Source organism: Rutidosis leptorrhynchoides, chromosome 1 (assembly GCF_046630445.1).
Source record: "Rutidosis leptorrhynchoides isolate AG116_Rl617_1_P2 chromosome 1, CSIRO_AGI_Rlap_v1, whole genome shotgun sequence".
NCBI lineage: Eukaryota > Viridiplantae > Streptophyta > Magnoliopsida > Asterales > Asteraceae > Rutidosis > Rutidosis leptorrhynchoides.
Genome location: NC_092333.1, coordinates 401,014,800 through 401,030,983, shown reverse-complemented (window position 1 = coordinate 401,030,983; position 16,184 = coordinate 401,014,800). Strand labels below are relative to the sequence as shown.

The 16,184-nt window shown below is 33.3% G+C and overlaps 1 non-coding gene across 1 annotated transcript; it reads left to right on the top strand.

The window, feature by feature from the left end:
• Window positions 1-14,076: 14,076 nt before the first annotated feature.
• On the top strand, window positions 14,077-14,183 carry LOC139887244 (small nucleolar RNA R71). Its single transcript, XR_011773082.1, has one exon. It is a non-coding gene; the product is annotated as a small nucleolar RNA R71 (small nucleolar RNA).
• The last annotated feature ends 2,001 nt before the right edge of the window (window positions 14,184-16,184 follow it).

Sequence of the window (16,184 nt, the reverse complement as noted above, 5' to 3'; positions counted from 1 at the left end):
AAATGAAAAAGCCATAAAAATCTGAATAATCTAAAAATATGAAGTTGCTATGTGAAAATGGGAAATGATTGTATTACTGAACTTGCATGTTAATTATTCTGCGTAAAAAGTAAGTAGTACATGATTAGTTACTGAATGTTGATAAATTTTGAGGATTGAATTTTGGAATGAGAAGATCACTTAAGTATAAAGTAATTAATCTTGGCAAGGAAATCGCGAAATGGTTTACAGCGGTTGACGGTAGTCACCTAACTATCACTGAGAATGTACTGAGAAATGATTATTCAAGAACTCAACAGACGGTTGAAGTCTCCCCTACTACGATTTATACTCTAGTGATGGATTGCCAAGTAAGTCCACAAGGTGAGTTTACTCTGTTAGAACCTATACCAGTTTCTATTTACCTTTATTGCTTGGGCCGAAACACATCGTTAGGTTAGTCAGGTATTCAAAGGGGGTGTTCTCACTATGAACGGGTTGAAAAGTGAAATTCTGTATCACAGACAATCATCGATTTGAGAATATATCAAAGGAGACTATTTCAATGCCAAATATTATATGTTACAGTGTGTTTCATCTCAATATGTGGTGCATCATCATCAAAGTTGTATTTATTAATTCATTTAATGTTTATCTTCATTTATGTTTGAAAATGCTAAAGCGCAACATAAAAAAAAATAAAAAAATAATGTATGGATTATGTTTTATTTTATTCATGTATATATGATTGTCTAGATGTCAATAAAGATGGCACACCACATCAACAACAAAGATTCGGGAATATCAAAGTTTGGACTTCGTGTCTATCAATTAATTGAATTCTATTTGAATGAGGAAGATGATCAAACAATGTGCTGATCAGAACAAATTAAGTTATCTATATCGGAGGGGGAGAAGTGCCAGAGTTTCAGATCTAGAAAACTCAAATCATTCTGTCTGTCCTTGAAGTCATCATTTAGCAGGATTTTTCTTATCATTTAGAGGAACGTTACATCTACTGTCTGTGATATGGGTTGTGCCGAGTGATCTAGATAGCTGGGGACATCTTCTGGAGGGTATTCTGACTTAGAATTCCATCACCCCCAAATACATCATATCATTCCATCATTATTAGCTTTCTACTTAAGCATGGGGTTTATAGCGACTGGTAACTGTGTTCTTTCGGAGTATGCAATAAAATTGAGACAAACAAAGCCTTCTGAATCGAAAGGTATAAGTTTAAGGTAGAAGCTCATGGCTGACAGGGTTGCTGGAAACATCGTGAGATGCTTCCTGTTCAATCAAATCGAAAGTACATCGAGGTGATAGCGGACAACTTCAATATATTGTGCTCAATTGACTACCTAATAAAATTGTGCGATCTCAAGTGAGGACTGAGTTTAGAATTATTTACCTAAGTGTGCAAGTGATTTTCAAAAATTCTGGGAGGAAAGTTGATGTGTGCAGGGTAGTATACGAAATAGTTATATTTTTATTAGGAAATACTATTAAATACGATACAATTTTACACAAGTTATTTATTTATTTATTGAATGGGATATACCTAAACCTTGCTACAACACTTATAGGCAGTGTACCTAATCGTAGAGTAGTGTAGTTTTTAGTAAGTCCGATTCGTTCCACAGGGATACAACTAAATTTAACGCTATATTATATTTTAAACTATATTTGTATATATATATATATATATATATATATATATATATATATAAGTAGTATTATTATTATAAAAAGGGGGTTTTACCATTTAATGACCGGTTTGTCGATTTTATGTCTTAAGCCGCAATTAAAACCTAATGTAAAATATTAAATATACAAATGACTTAATTTAAAGCGTAAAGTAAATGACGATAAATAAAAGTGCGATAAATAAAAGTGCAATAATTTAAAGTAAGATAAATAAAATGACGGTAAATAAAAGTACGATGAGATATAAATTAAAGGAATTATGCTTATTTAAACTTCCGTAATCATGATGTTTGACGTGTTGATTTTAATTTATTACCATGGGTTAATTGTCCTTTGTCCAAGATTATTCGATATGTCCATCTGGTTTTTGTCCATAACAGTCCATCAGTCATAAATATAAAGTGCGAGTGTCCTCGTCAAATTATCCTTATACCCAAAGTCAAATATTCCAACTAATTGGGGATTCGAACTGTAACAAGGTCTTAATACTTTGTTTAATGAATACACCAGGTTATCGACTGCGTGTAATCCAAGGTTTTAATACTTTGTTAACAATTACATCAATTACCCTTGAATGTAATCCACCCCTGTTTTAATGAGTCCAGTGACTATTAATTCATCCCCGTGTCCGGTCAAATGAATAATTATTAGTATTTATAAATATCCCGCCCACCGTACCCAGTCAAGCATATGTGGTTATATATAAACACGTCAAATTATAAATATTTATATTAAATCAACGAGATATCATTTAATTAATATAAAGCCCATTAATGGCCCATAGTCCAATTTCCACAAGTGTCGGTCTTTTGTCCAAACCACAATTATGGTACAAAGCCCAATTACTCAGTCTTAATATTTAGCCCAACATCATGATTACTTCAATTTAAATAATCATAATAATAACTTAGCTACGAGACATTAATTTAAAAAGGTTGAACATAACTTACAATGATTATTAATCGCGTAGTGTTACACGGACAGAATTTTGACTTACAAACTTAAAACATTCACCACTATAACCTTATTATTATTAACTTAAAATTAAAAGTATAAATATATATATTGAGAGAGTGAGATTGAAGTATGATATGGTGTACATAATTCAGCAGAAAACATTGCAATTTATAGGACTTGGCCTCACTTTAGCTGCCATGCGATCGCATGGATTTTGTGCTTCCAGGCCATGCGATCGCATGGCCCCCTAGGACAGCTCACACACTTTTGTTTTTTTATTTGCCGACAGTTTTTAATATAAATATAATATATAAATAATTTATAGAATTATTTATATATTATATTATAATCGTGTGCATAGTTGACTTGTAATTTTAGCTCCGTTGCGTCGCGCGTTGATAGTTGGTTCATGTCCCGGTTCTGGATTTTCGAAAGTCCTTGCGTACTATTTAATATCTTGTACTTTGTATTTTGCGGCTTGTACTCTTTTAATTTTGAGACGTTTCTCATCAATAAATTGAATTACTTGGATTGTACTTTGTACTCTTTAGCGTTTTGGTCGTTTGCATCTTCAAATCGTCGAATTTGTCTTTTGTCTTCACCTTTTATTATTTAAACGAATATCACTTGTAAATAGAACAATTGCAACTAAAAACTTGTCTTTCTTGAGGGATAATGCTATGAAATATATGTTCGGTTTTAGCATTATTAAATATTCCCACACTTGAGCGTTGCTTGTCCTCAAGCAATATAAAACTTGAATATAACTTTACTAGAATCACTTCTTTATTCTTCACGCTTTGTACATCAGTGATTTTAATATGGCGTTTTGAACAATGATAGTAACGTTGTGGTTTACAGTCCCACATGACTATAAAAATTTAGATCCTTTAGGAAATTGGATCTTTATGAAAACATTTGATCTTTTGAAAATTCAATCTAGCTTTTACCCTAGATAAGTTTTACGGAATAACCCTTCACCGGTGTTTGCAAAATGTTTTTGTGGGTTTTGTGGGTTTCAGATTTGAAAATTTTAGCTCAAAACTTATGGTTTTGTGTCACCCACTTGCTAACCTTGTATTGGGAAAGCAACACGTCCAGTATACTTGCTCCGTATATTACCTTTCAGTAAACTACCATTCGGTTGTAAAGGAAAGCGTTGAACAAGCAACTGTTAAGGCAATGTCTAATGACATGCTTTTGATTATGGTCTATATCGTGTCGGATGCAATTACTATCCTTTGTAGGAGCAATAGTAAAGATCACCCTATAGCTTTTCGATCTGGCATAAGGTCCTGTCTTCGACCATGCTATGCAACCACCGTTCTTACGGTTGACACCCGATTTGGTTCAGGTGACCTAATGAATTCCAGGTGAATTCCTAGGATTTTACGTTCAATGGTAATGAACGCATTGAAAATGGATTTTCAGAAAACAAATCGGTTTGTAATTTGATCAAAATATTTTCTCGTTCAAGCTCGAGTTTAGATATCATCGAATTCCATGAGTTTGTAATTCTCAATCTTTAATGTCAATCTCAAGGATTGAGTAATATCAGTCTTAAAAGCTGATTTTTGATCTTTAAGGAGATTATCCTTTCTGGGGATCTGATTCATTAGTCTTATAAGCTAATTTACATGGTACCCTCCATTGTAAGAGACAGATCCTCTCATGGTTAGGATAAGTCTGATCACTTGGCGACCCTGTTTGATGCTGAGGTTCGTGGATTTCCAGCTGATTTTCGAGAAAACTTTTCAAGGTTTTTCGTAGTCTCTACAACTGGTCTGGATGACAACTTCCTGACCTAAATCAAGAAGCGCGTGTCTTTTTCTCGTAAGACTGTACTTCCTTATAAATTCTATTTATATTACAATAAACTGGGTAAAACTGATTAATATTGTTCAAAACAAAAGTATCTTTAATTATTTGTACAAAAATATGTGATATATGTTCTAAATAGCTTGATAAATTTTTCCCACACTTGGCTTTTATTTTTCTTTCTTTGCCTTTTTATTCTCCTCTATTCCATTTTAAATGAATTCAAGCGTTGAGTTGTTTCTCAATTTATGTCCTTTCCAAGGTAACAATAATTTCAGTGTTAATACCTAGTTTTATCGTTCATAAATATGTATAAACATGATTTTGAGTTCATTTAGTTGAAAATTTTGAAAATTTTTACTAGAAATGGGTAGTCAGTATATAAGACTAGGGCAGTTCTTTATTATTAGAGAGCACTAGATTCTAATACAACTACTGCGTTACTAGTAAAGTTTAACGGTGGCTATTAAACCAAGTGTATAAGTCAAAAAAATTTAAAAACTGAAAGAATTTAATCCCCTCCCACACTTAAGATCTTGCAATGCCCTCATTTGCAAGAAATCAGTAGCAATTTAAATTATTGAGGGTGATTAGCGTAGAAAAATGATTAAATTTTACCAAAGTTTCCAAACATATTGTCGTTTGTGTTGAATGATAAATGGTGCACTTTATTTGTTCATTCCGTCTGTTGTTACATCACATTTATTTTTCGTTTTGTCGTCAAAATTAATAGCTTTTGCTGAACTTAATGCCAGTCTTTGAAAATGCGTTGTTTTACCCTATTGTGTACATGAGATAAAATACATACAATACAAATATAAACATGCATGGTATTTTGAAATGGGACTTAATATCCCACTTTCAAATTACAAAAATGAAATATTAGTACAAAATAATAAAAATGTTAAAAATTACATAAACAATATCAAAATATTATATGTTTAAACATAACTAGATAAAAAATAATAAAAGATAAGAAATCACCAATGGAACACTATTGATTTAGATAGGGATTCCAATTCATATCATCGTTCGGATTCCATGGTTGGTGATAGGTGTTCTGGTAGGCTTGATTGGGGTCGTACAGGTTAAAGGGTGGTTGAATGTCAGGCTGATGTGGTGGATAGTAACCAGGTCGAGTCGGGATGTAGTTATTTGGTACCTGATATGATAGCTGGCTCATGATTTGGTGCTGATGAACTTGCCAGCTATTGTGTTGGCGTCGCCTGGAAGTCTCATACTCATTCGCAGCTTGCCACTGCTCATACCGACGATGCCTATCCACATTACTCATTTCCACCTCATCTATACGCTGGAAAAAGTTAGTAAAACTATCCCTAATGACATCCCTGATGTCATCTTCTTCCTCCATCTCCTCATCCGAACCCCTCTCTACCTGTGGATGGGTGCCATGATATGGTATTGGCATATTATGCCTCTGTTTTAGTACCTTTGCACCCTGATAAACCTGCAAGCCTATGCTCTCGGCTTGTTCCTCAACTACCATAATTGGACCCCCGTGTTCCCTATCTACACCTAAGTACTCTCCAATGAGAGTAACAAAAATACCTCCTCCTATTATTCCCCCGTCCTGTATACCTTCCATAACTTTGGACAAATAATACCCAACACAGTAGGGAATATTAACAAAGCCTCTAGTGTCTCGAATGCACTTAAGGTAAAATAAATCGTTTAGAGTCATTTTCTCCTTATTTTTACCTCTTTGTGTAATCGAGTTAGCTAAAAATCTATGTATTATACGAAGCTCTGCTTTGTTTATATCTAAATAGGAGTGTCTTCCTGCCCGTGTAAACACATTAAAATTTGACATACGCCTCCATACAGCGTTAGCGTCAAAATTTCTATCCACCCTCTCACATTGATAAATTAAAGCTGTACAATCAGGTGATAATAATTTAGTGGGGGTGTAAATCTGTAAAGCTCTAGCCATGTCTATCATAGACATCCTGTACATCCTACCTCCAAGTAAAAACCTAAGAAAACTCTTATCATCTAACCTATCTACATCCTTATTTAAAGCTATAGTACTCATTAGCTCAACACACCACTCCTTATATACAGACCTACGAGTGGTAAATAAACGTTCCCAATCGGAAAAATAAGAGCTGCCATACCTTTGGATTAGATGCTTCCTAACTGAGTTAGCTAGGCTGACCCTTACCAAAGGCTCCCAATCTATTACCCTTGGTACCTCTACATTTTTGGTCCAAAGCTTAAATTTGTTACTTTGGTACGTCAGGTAATCTCTCCAACTTTTATCAAACCTTAAATTGGGGTGTAACTCCTCTTCATGAATTCTCGAGTGTTCTATTACATGGTGAACGAGAAATACTACGAAGGCAATAAAAAATTGTGGCTCCGGCTCATAGTATGGCACGTGTTGATCATAATGTTGTTGTTGTTCAGGTTGTAGTCCCGGTTGCGGTTCTTGATCAGGTTCTTGTTCAGGTCGTCTAGACGATGATGCACCGTCCGTATCTGTATTTCTCTGCAAAACACATTAAACACAAATTTTGTGCATCCAAATATGCATTAGTGTTAGCAAAATAACAAATTAAAACAATTACAATAACATGTTTAATCCATATTAAATTTATACTCATTTTCATATTTTTATCAATTCTACAATTTTTCAAATAAGCACATATGAAAATGTATACAAAGTTCATAAACATTTAACTCAAATAACATGTTAAAATAACCATTACTAGCAATTAAACAAGTTTCAAATGGCAATTACATCAATTTAATCAAGTTCATGAATTTTAGACTTAAAAAGTCCACTTTGATGTTCAAAAATCATGTTTAGGATCAAAGTTTGGATCATTTAGCTACCTAAACATGTTACACTACTTAATTTAGTACTAATTCATAACAAAAATCGGCCATAACCTGTTTATATCAAAAAGCCCCAAATTGCTCAAGAACACAAACCCTAGATTTCTAAATTTTTTGAAGTTTAAGGCTTCAAATCATGTTAAATAGCATCAATCTAGGTTATACAAGCATAATATACTAACAATTTAACTCTAATAACACTAAAAATTATCAAAATAAAATTAGGACAAATATTTGTAATTATCACAAAAATTAGGAAAATTATGAGTTTAGGGGTGAAATTTTTACCTTTCTGCTTCCCCATCTGAGAAAAGACATGATTATAGCGGATTATTGTGACGAATTTCGTGAAATTTGGTTGAAATATGGCGAATTTTAGAGTGTTTTTGGGAGGGTTTTCGTATGTAAGTGTGTGTATTTTTTGTGAAGACAGAGACCAGCGACTGCTTTTTGTTCCTGGCCAGTTTTTATGTGCCATGCGATCTAATGGTATGTAAGGAAAAACCCATGCGATCGCATGGGGTATAATATATTTTTTTTTTTATAAAACCTTTGGCTTATAAAAATAAAAATAAAATAAATTTAAAATTTTGTTTCCTTTTATATTGAGGGCGTTTCGGTACATTGACCTAGTTCGTCCCTCGACAAAATTTTAAAAATTTGTCTTTTTAAAGCGTTGTTTTAAAAGCTAAGGTTTTTGGATTTTTTTTTTTATGTTTTTGGCATACTTTAGATCGATAAAATTAAAAATAATGATAATAAAATTTCTCTTCCCGCCCTTGAGTAAAGCAATTTCGGTTCAACGACCTAGTTTTCAACTTACGACGAATTTTAAAAATCAATTTTTTTAACTTAATAAAATAAAGTACATTTTTGTTTTTAAATTCACACCAAACTTAAAATGCAAATAATTTTATATTAATAATATTTATATATATAGTAATTTTACAAACTTTCATTTAAAATATTATAATTATATATATATATATATATATTAATTTTAAAAAACAAGGCGAAAATAAAATAAAAATCTTTTTGGTCTTTTATCCCACTTTAATCAATCAAATATTATCAAAAACATACGTCCCTCTTTTTGGGTAAAGTAATTTCGGCTAAATTACCTAGTTTTATTCCTGACAAATTTCTGAAATATTTTGGATTGATTGATTAAAGATATTTATACCTTATGAATAAACGGTAAATTTCGCAGTGATGCATTAAATTTTTATTTGATATCAATAATTTCAGTTTCGCATACCTAATTTTATTGAATATCAATTTAATACTTTATAGCGAACGATTCAGCGTTTATTATCAAAAGGTTAAAAGCAATAAATAAAAACAAATAAAAACTGTACATACTTACCTGTGAGATAGAATTCTCAGAGACCTGCTTTAGCCGACTCATAGGAGAGTCATGTGATTTGGTTTTCTATATCTACATAAGCGTACCTCGATTCTTTAATAACTTTTCTTCTAAACATATGAACGGTCCTTCTCTGCATAAAGTAACGAATTCGGTATTTGAATATGTTTGATTGTTCGAACATTTATCTTCGTGTGACCATTTTCCTTATTTATGACATCTTTCAAGGTGTCGTGCTCTTCTTCTTGTTGCGGATTTTGATTTTCCTTTACCAAAATGTGTCTTATGATGATTCTTCCTGAGTTCTTTCCTCACTTCGTCCATTTTTCCTCTTATGAATGATACTAGTTCACTCGGGAAGATGTTATTATTACGTTTAGTAATCATAGCGTGTAGTAGTAGACCATGGTTCAGATCAAAGGAATCCTTCATCTCGTAAAACCTAAAAGAAATAAAAATTCAGAATGGAGGGAGAAGACTAGTTCTTTAGGGTCTGCTAGGGAAAGACCATTCGGATTCCATTTTCGAGAACTACACGAAAACAGAACATCTAACTCTAATCGAAATTCATATTACCCTTAAAAGATTTGAATCTTCCCACACTTAGTTAGCTGTGGTGTCGAAATTGTGATTAACTTCATCTTCAACTTCCATTGGATTATCTATGTAATGTTTAACTCTATAACCATTAACCTTAAATTCAATCCCATTTGAATTTATTAATTCCACTGTTCCGTATGGGAAAACTCTTTTGACTATGAATGGTGCAGACCATCTTGATTTCAATTTTCCAGGAAATAGCTTGAACCGTGAATTGAACAGAAGAACTCGGTCTCCTTCCTTGAATTCTTTTGAACTTCGAATTCTTTTATCATGCCATTTCTTCGTTCTTTCCTTATAGATTAACGAATTTTCGTATGCTTCATGTCTTAATTCTTCTAATTCGTTTAGTTGACTTAACCGTAGACGTCCAGCTTCATGTAAATCAAGATTACATGTCTTCAAAGCCCAAAATGCTTTGTGCTCAATTTCTACTGGAAGGTGACATGCTTTTCCGTAAACGAGTCTAAAAGGTGTGGTTCCAATTGGAGTTTTGTAGGCTGTTCTAAAAGCCCAGAGTGCATCCTCCAATTTCATGGATCATTCCTTTGGATTTGATCCTACGGTTTTCTCTAGAATACGTTTTAATTCTCGGTTGGTATTTTCAACTTGTCCACTTGTTTGTGGATGATAAGCGGTTGAGATTTTATGAGTTACTCCATATCTTTTGAGAACTTTCTCAAGTTGATTATTACAAAAATGAGTACCCCGATAACTTATTAAAGCTTTCGGTGTTCTGAACCTTGCAAAAAGACGTTTTAAAAAGTTGACTACAACTCGTGCATCGTTAGTTGGGAGAGCTTGTGCTTTCGCCCATTTAGATACATAATCAATGGCTACTAGAATATAGAGATTATTATGAGATTTTGGAAATGGACCCATAAAGTCAATACCCCAAACGTCAAATACTTCACATACTTGAATGACATTTTGTGGCATTTCATCACGTTGACTTATTTTCCGGTCCTTTGACATGCATCACAGGATTTACAAAGAAGGTGTGCATCTTTGAAAATTGTAGGCCAATAGAATCCAGCGTCGTAAACTTTTCTTGCTGTAAGTTGAGGCCCATAATGCCCTCCTGTTGGTCCTGTGTGACAATGATTTAAGATTTAACTAGCTTCATCCCCGAATACTTATCGGCGTATTATTCCATCGGGATAACTTTTAAATAAATGTGGATCTTCTCAAAAATAATGTTTTATATCACAAAAGAATTTCTTTCGTTTTTGGTAAGACAACCCTTTTTCAAGGAATCCACATACTAAGTAGTTTGCATAGTCTGCAAACTATGGAATTTCATTATAATCGATCTTCAAAAGATATTCATTAGGAAAGTTATCTTGTATAGCCGATTCATTTAGAACTTCTAATTCGGGATTTTCAAGACGAGAAAGATGATCAGCGGCGAGATTTTCTGCTCCCTTTTTGTCTCGGATCTTAATATCGAACTCTTGTAAGAGTAAGATCCAACGGATTAATCGTGGTTTGGCATCTTGTTTCAAAAATAGATATCTAAGAGCAGAATGGCCGGTATAGACCACTGTTTTAGCTAGAACGAGATATGAACGAAATTTGTCAAAAGCAAAGACAATGGCAAGGAGTTCTTTTTCAGTAGTTGTGTAATTCGTTTGTGCTCCTTGTAATGTCTTACTAGCATAATAGATAGGTTGAAATCGTTTTTCAATCCTTTGTCCTAAAACGGCTCCCGTTGCAAAATCACTTGCATCGCACCTGAGTTCAAATGGTAGATTCCAATTTGGAGTTATCATGATCGGCACATTAGTGAGTTTTTCTTTAAGAATATTAAAAGATTTTATGCATTCATCCGAAAAGATGAATGGAGCATCCTTTTCTAGGAGTTTATTCATAGGAGTGGCAATTTTAAAAAAGTCTTTTATGAAACGTTGGTAAAAACCGGCATGCCCTAGAAAACTCCTAACTCCTCTAACATTGGTGGGGTGTGGAAGTTTAGCAATTACATTTATTTTAGCTCTATCCACTTCAATTCCTTCCGTTGAAATTTTATGTCCAAGAACGATGCCTTCTTTAACCATGAAATGACATTTCTCCCAATTAAGTACTAGATTTGATTGTTCACATCTAATAAGCATTCGTTCAAGATTAACTAGACATGTTTCAAAAGTATCTCCGAAGACTGAAAAGTCATCCATGAAAACTTCCATGCATTCTTCTATCATGTCATGAAAAATTGCCATCATGCACCTTTGAAAGGTTGTAGGGGCATTGCAAAGTCCAAATGGCATGCGTTTGTAAGCAAAAGTACCATAAGGGCATGTGAATGTGGTTTTCTCTTGGTCCTCGGGTTCGATTGGAATTTGAAAGTATTCGGAGAAACCGTCAAGAAAATAATAGTAACTATTCCCGGCTAACCTTTCCAACATTTGATCAATGAAAGGTAAGGGAAAGTGATCTTTTCTGGTGGCGTCATTTAATTTTCTATAATCAATACAAACACGCCATCCTGTTATAGTCCTAGTAGGAATAAGCTCATCTTTTTCATTTGTGATGACAGTCATGCCACCCTTCTTAGGTACGCATTGAACTGGGCTTACCCATGGACTATCAGAGATTGGATAAATTAAACCTGTATCTAGCAGTTTAATAATTTCTTTCTTAACAACATCTTGCATATTAGGATTTAGTCTTCGTTGGCGTTGCACATATGTTTTATGGCCTTCTTCCATAAGGATTTTATTTGTGCAATACGAAGGACTTATTCCTTTAATATCATGAATCTTCCATGCAATAGCTGGTTTATGAGCTTTTAGCATAGAAATGAGTCGAGATTTTTCATTTTCAATAAGAGAAGACGATATTATTACAGGTAATTTAGATTTACCATGTAAATAAGCGTATTCCAAATGGTTTGGATGTGGCTTTAACTCTAATGTGGTGGTTCTTCTAACGATGATTTGTATCGATATCTGTCTTCCTCTTTTAGCATTTGAAGTTCTTCTGTTATTGGTTCGTATTCATTAGCCATGAGTGTAGCTAACATTTTAGCTTCATCAATTGGTTCAGTTCCTTCTACTAAAGAACATTCTCCTGTTCCTTGTAATTCTGGAACTTCTTGTAACAATTCTGCATGTGAATCTATAGTTTGAATGTAATAACATGTATAATCTGCAGATTTCGGTTGTTGCATGGCTCTATCAACAGAAAAGGTAACACTCTCGTCCTCTATACTTAGGGTCAGTTTCTTACCGAACACGTCTATTATTGCTTTAGCCGTGTTTAAAAATGGTCTTCCTAATATAAGAGGAACTCGAGAATCTTCTTCCATGTCCAAAATAACAAAATCTACTGGAAATACTAAAGTACCCACTTTAACTAGCATGTTCTCCATTATCCCTCTAGGATATTTTACTAATCGATCGGCTAGTTGTATACTTATTCGTGTTGGTTTCAATTCTCCAAGGTCTAGTTTAACGTATAATGAATACGGTATTAAATTTATACTAGCACCTAAGTCTGCCAACGCTTCTATTGAACTAAGACTTCCCAGAAAACATGGAATTGTGAAACTTTCTGGATCTGAGAGTTTCTCTGGTAGCTTATTCAACAGTACTGCAGAACAATTAGCATTCATTGTGACAGCTGAAAGTTCTTCCATTTTCTTTCTATTTGTGATTAGATCTTTCAGGAATTTAGCATATCTTGGCATTCCTGAAATCACATCAATGAAAGGAAGATTGACATTTATTTGTTTAAACATATCCAAGAATTTGGATTGCTCGGCTTCAAGTCTTTCTTTTCTCATTTTACTTGGGTGAGGAAGTGGTGGTTGATATGGTTTAACATAAGGTTTAGCCTTAACTGTGTTATCTTCATTAACCTTTTCAACTACCGGTTCTGTTTCCTTCTCTTGCTCAGGATGTGATTCTTGTGGAATAGGAATAGAGTAATCAGAATTTACATGCATTTCAGGTGGTTTAAGTGTAATACCACTTCTTGTGGTAATGGATTTAGCTATTTCATTCCGGGGTTTAGCATTTGTATCGCTGGGTAGACTCCCCGGTTTTCTTTCACCTATCAACCTTGCTAGGTTACTCACTTCTTGTTCCAGATTTTGGATAGAAGTTTGTTGATTTCTAAATGCTTGAGCATTTTGTTCATTGGTTTGTTTCTGAGATATGAAAAACTGTGTTTGAGATTCAACTAGCTTCAACATCATGTCTTCTAAATTTGGCTTTTTATCATCGGTTTGTGGTGGTTTATTTGGAAAAATAGGTCTTTGCTGATTGTAAGTATTGTTAGATACTTGTTGATTGCTAGGACCTTGTTGGTTGTTGTATGGAACATTTCGGTTATAATTCTGATTGTAGTTTTGTCTTGGCGGTTGATAATTATTTTGATAATTATTTCCAGGCCTTTGGTTTATGTATGAAACATTCTCTCTTTGTTCCATTGTTTGTTCAATACTGAGACAATCTTTTGTCAAATGTGGTCCTCCACACTGCTCACAACTAATGCGTATTGCGTGAATATCTTTAGTCATCTTTTCCATTCGTCTCTCGAAAGCATCTAACTTTGCGGAAATGGAATCAAAGTCATGGCTAGAATCGGCTCTAGCCGCTTTAGATGATCTAACGATGTCTTTTTCTTGGTGCCACTCATGTGAGTGGGAAGCAGTGTTATCAATAATTTTGTAAGCTTCAGTTGCGGTTTTCTTCATAATGGAACCACCAGCTGCTATGTCGATGTCTTTTCGTATAGTAATGTCACATCCTTGATAGAATATTTGTACTATTTGATAAGTGTCTAAACCATGTTGAGGACATCCTCTGAACAACTTTCCGAATCTTGTCCACGCCTCATATAGAGTTTCATTTGGCTTTTGTGTGAACGTAACAATTTCTCCTTGAAGTCTCACGGCTTTAGATGCCGAAAAGAATTGTTTAAGAAAATTTTCAACTAAAACATCCCATGTATCAATCGCCCCTTCAGGTAACGATTCTAACCAATCTTTGGTTTCTCCCTTTAAAGTATAGGGAAATAACATGAGATAGATCTGTTCATCCTCAACTTGTCTTATTTTGAATAGAGTACAGATCCTATTAAAGGTTCGAAGATGTTCGTTTGGATCTTCCTTCGGCGCACCACTAAATTGGCATTGATTAGTTACCATGTGTAGGATTTGTCCTTTGATTTCATAATCTGGCGCATTAATGTCTGGTTGAATAATTGCGTGACCTTGGCCAGTGCGTTTAGCCCTCATTCGATCTTCCATACTTAGAGGTTCCAGATTTTCCATGATTGAATTTGTTGAATCTGAATCACTAGAGGATTCTGATTTAATGGTTTCTTCCTCGACAATCTCTGGATGAGTGATTTGTGGTTCAGGTGGAATGATTAGTGGTTCAGGATCTCTGAATTGTCCTTGAATATCCTCCGGATTCTCAATTATGAGGTCGAGTTCAAAAAATAGATTATCGAAAATTTGAATTGGAGTACTTGGTCGACTAGATGACGATTCTAAAGAAAAATCAACGGCGACAATATTGGCTAGATGTCTTGATCGAGTTACAGGTGGTGAACGTATGAAAGGTGGTGAACGTTTTGCTCGGTGCATTCACTGAATATTCTATTAGTTATAAAAGATAAAAATTATATAAGTTATCAAATTAATAGACTTTTCTGATTTTGCCCACGTTTCGAATAGCCAATAGATGCAGCAGGTAGCCAGGACCCTTTAAATCGGAAGCTCACAACTCGCCACTAACAAATCCAACTATTACTACGAACCAGAAAATTTTGGATGTCTATCAATTTAACCGCTTAAAATAATTTTTCGTCGAAGTTTAAAGAAAATAAAGAAAATTCTATTTCCTAAAAACTAGAGCGTAGAAATGAGAAAGAAAAAGAGAGCGTCGAAAAACGTCGAAAAATAAAAGGTCGAAAAATAAGCATCGAAAAATAAAAGTCAAAAAATAATAATAATAAAATGCAGCGTCGAAACTTAAAAGTCTAAAAACTAAATATTAAAAGTTGCGTCTAAAGGAATTAAAACTTAAAGGAATTCTATATCCAAAACGACAGTTACTTAAAAGGCACTAAAATCTATTAAATATTAAAGCAATAATCGACGTCGTAAAATTCTAAAGCACCTAAATCTTAGTCTAAAGAAAAAGTACATAAGGGATTTTACTGCAAAGCCTAAAAATATAGAAATATAAAATAACTACGGCAAGAACCAAGTTTAAACTAATTACGAACGATAAAAAATACAAATTACAAATTAAACTAATAAAAAGATACAAAAGTTAAAAATAAAACTTAAAGTTATAAAAATACAATTTTTGATAAAAAATATTATTTTTATAATTTTTTATTAAAAAGTTACTAATTTATAAAGTAACAAACCTAATTAAAACTTAAATTACAAATTAATTAAAAACTAAACTAAATAATAAAATAATTATCCCTAATTAGGTTTACTAATAATAATAATTAATAATACTCCGTAATTAGTGTTGTACGATGATCAAGTCTGGCGTGTCAGATCACCTCATGCGATTGCATGGATGCAGATTCAGAATGATATGCAGGCCGAAATTTTGCAGCTTCAGTTGTTTTTTTTTCTTTTCTTCTAAATATGTATTTAATTTATACTTTTTACAAAATTAATATATAAATGATATTTAAAATTATAGTTTTAGGAACTAAAAAAAATATTTTTATATATATAATATATTTTCTTTTATATATATATATATATATATTTTTGTATTTTTATATTTAAAACTTATGTAAATATATATTTTTACAAAAATAGCGTAAAAACTAAAATTTTTTTTTATTAAAAAAATAGCGTTTCGCTTTCGGCGTTAAGTATCCCCGGCAGCGGCGCTAAAAATACTTGATGTGTGCA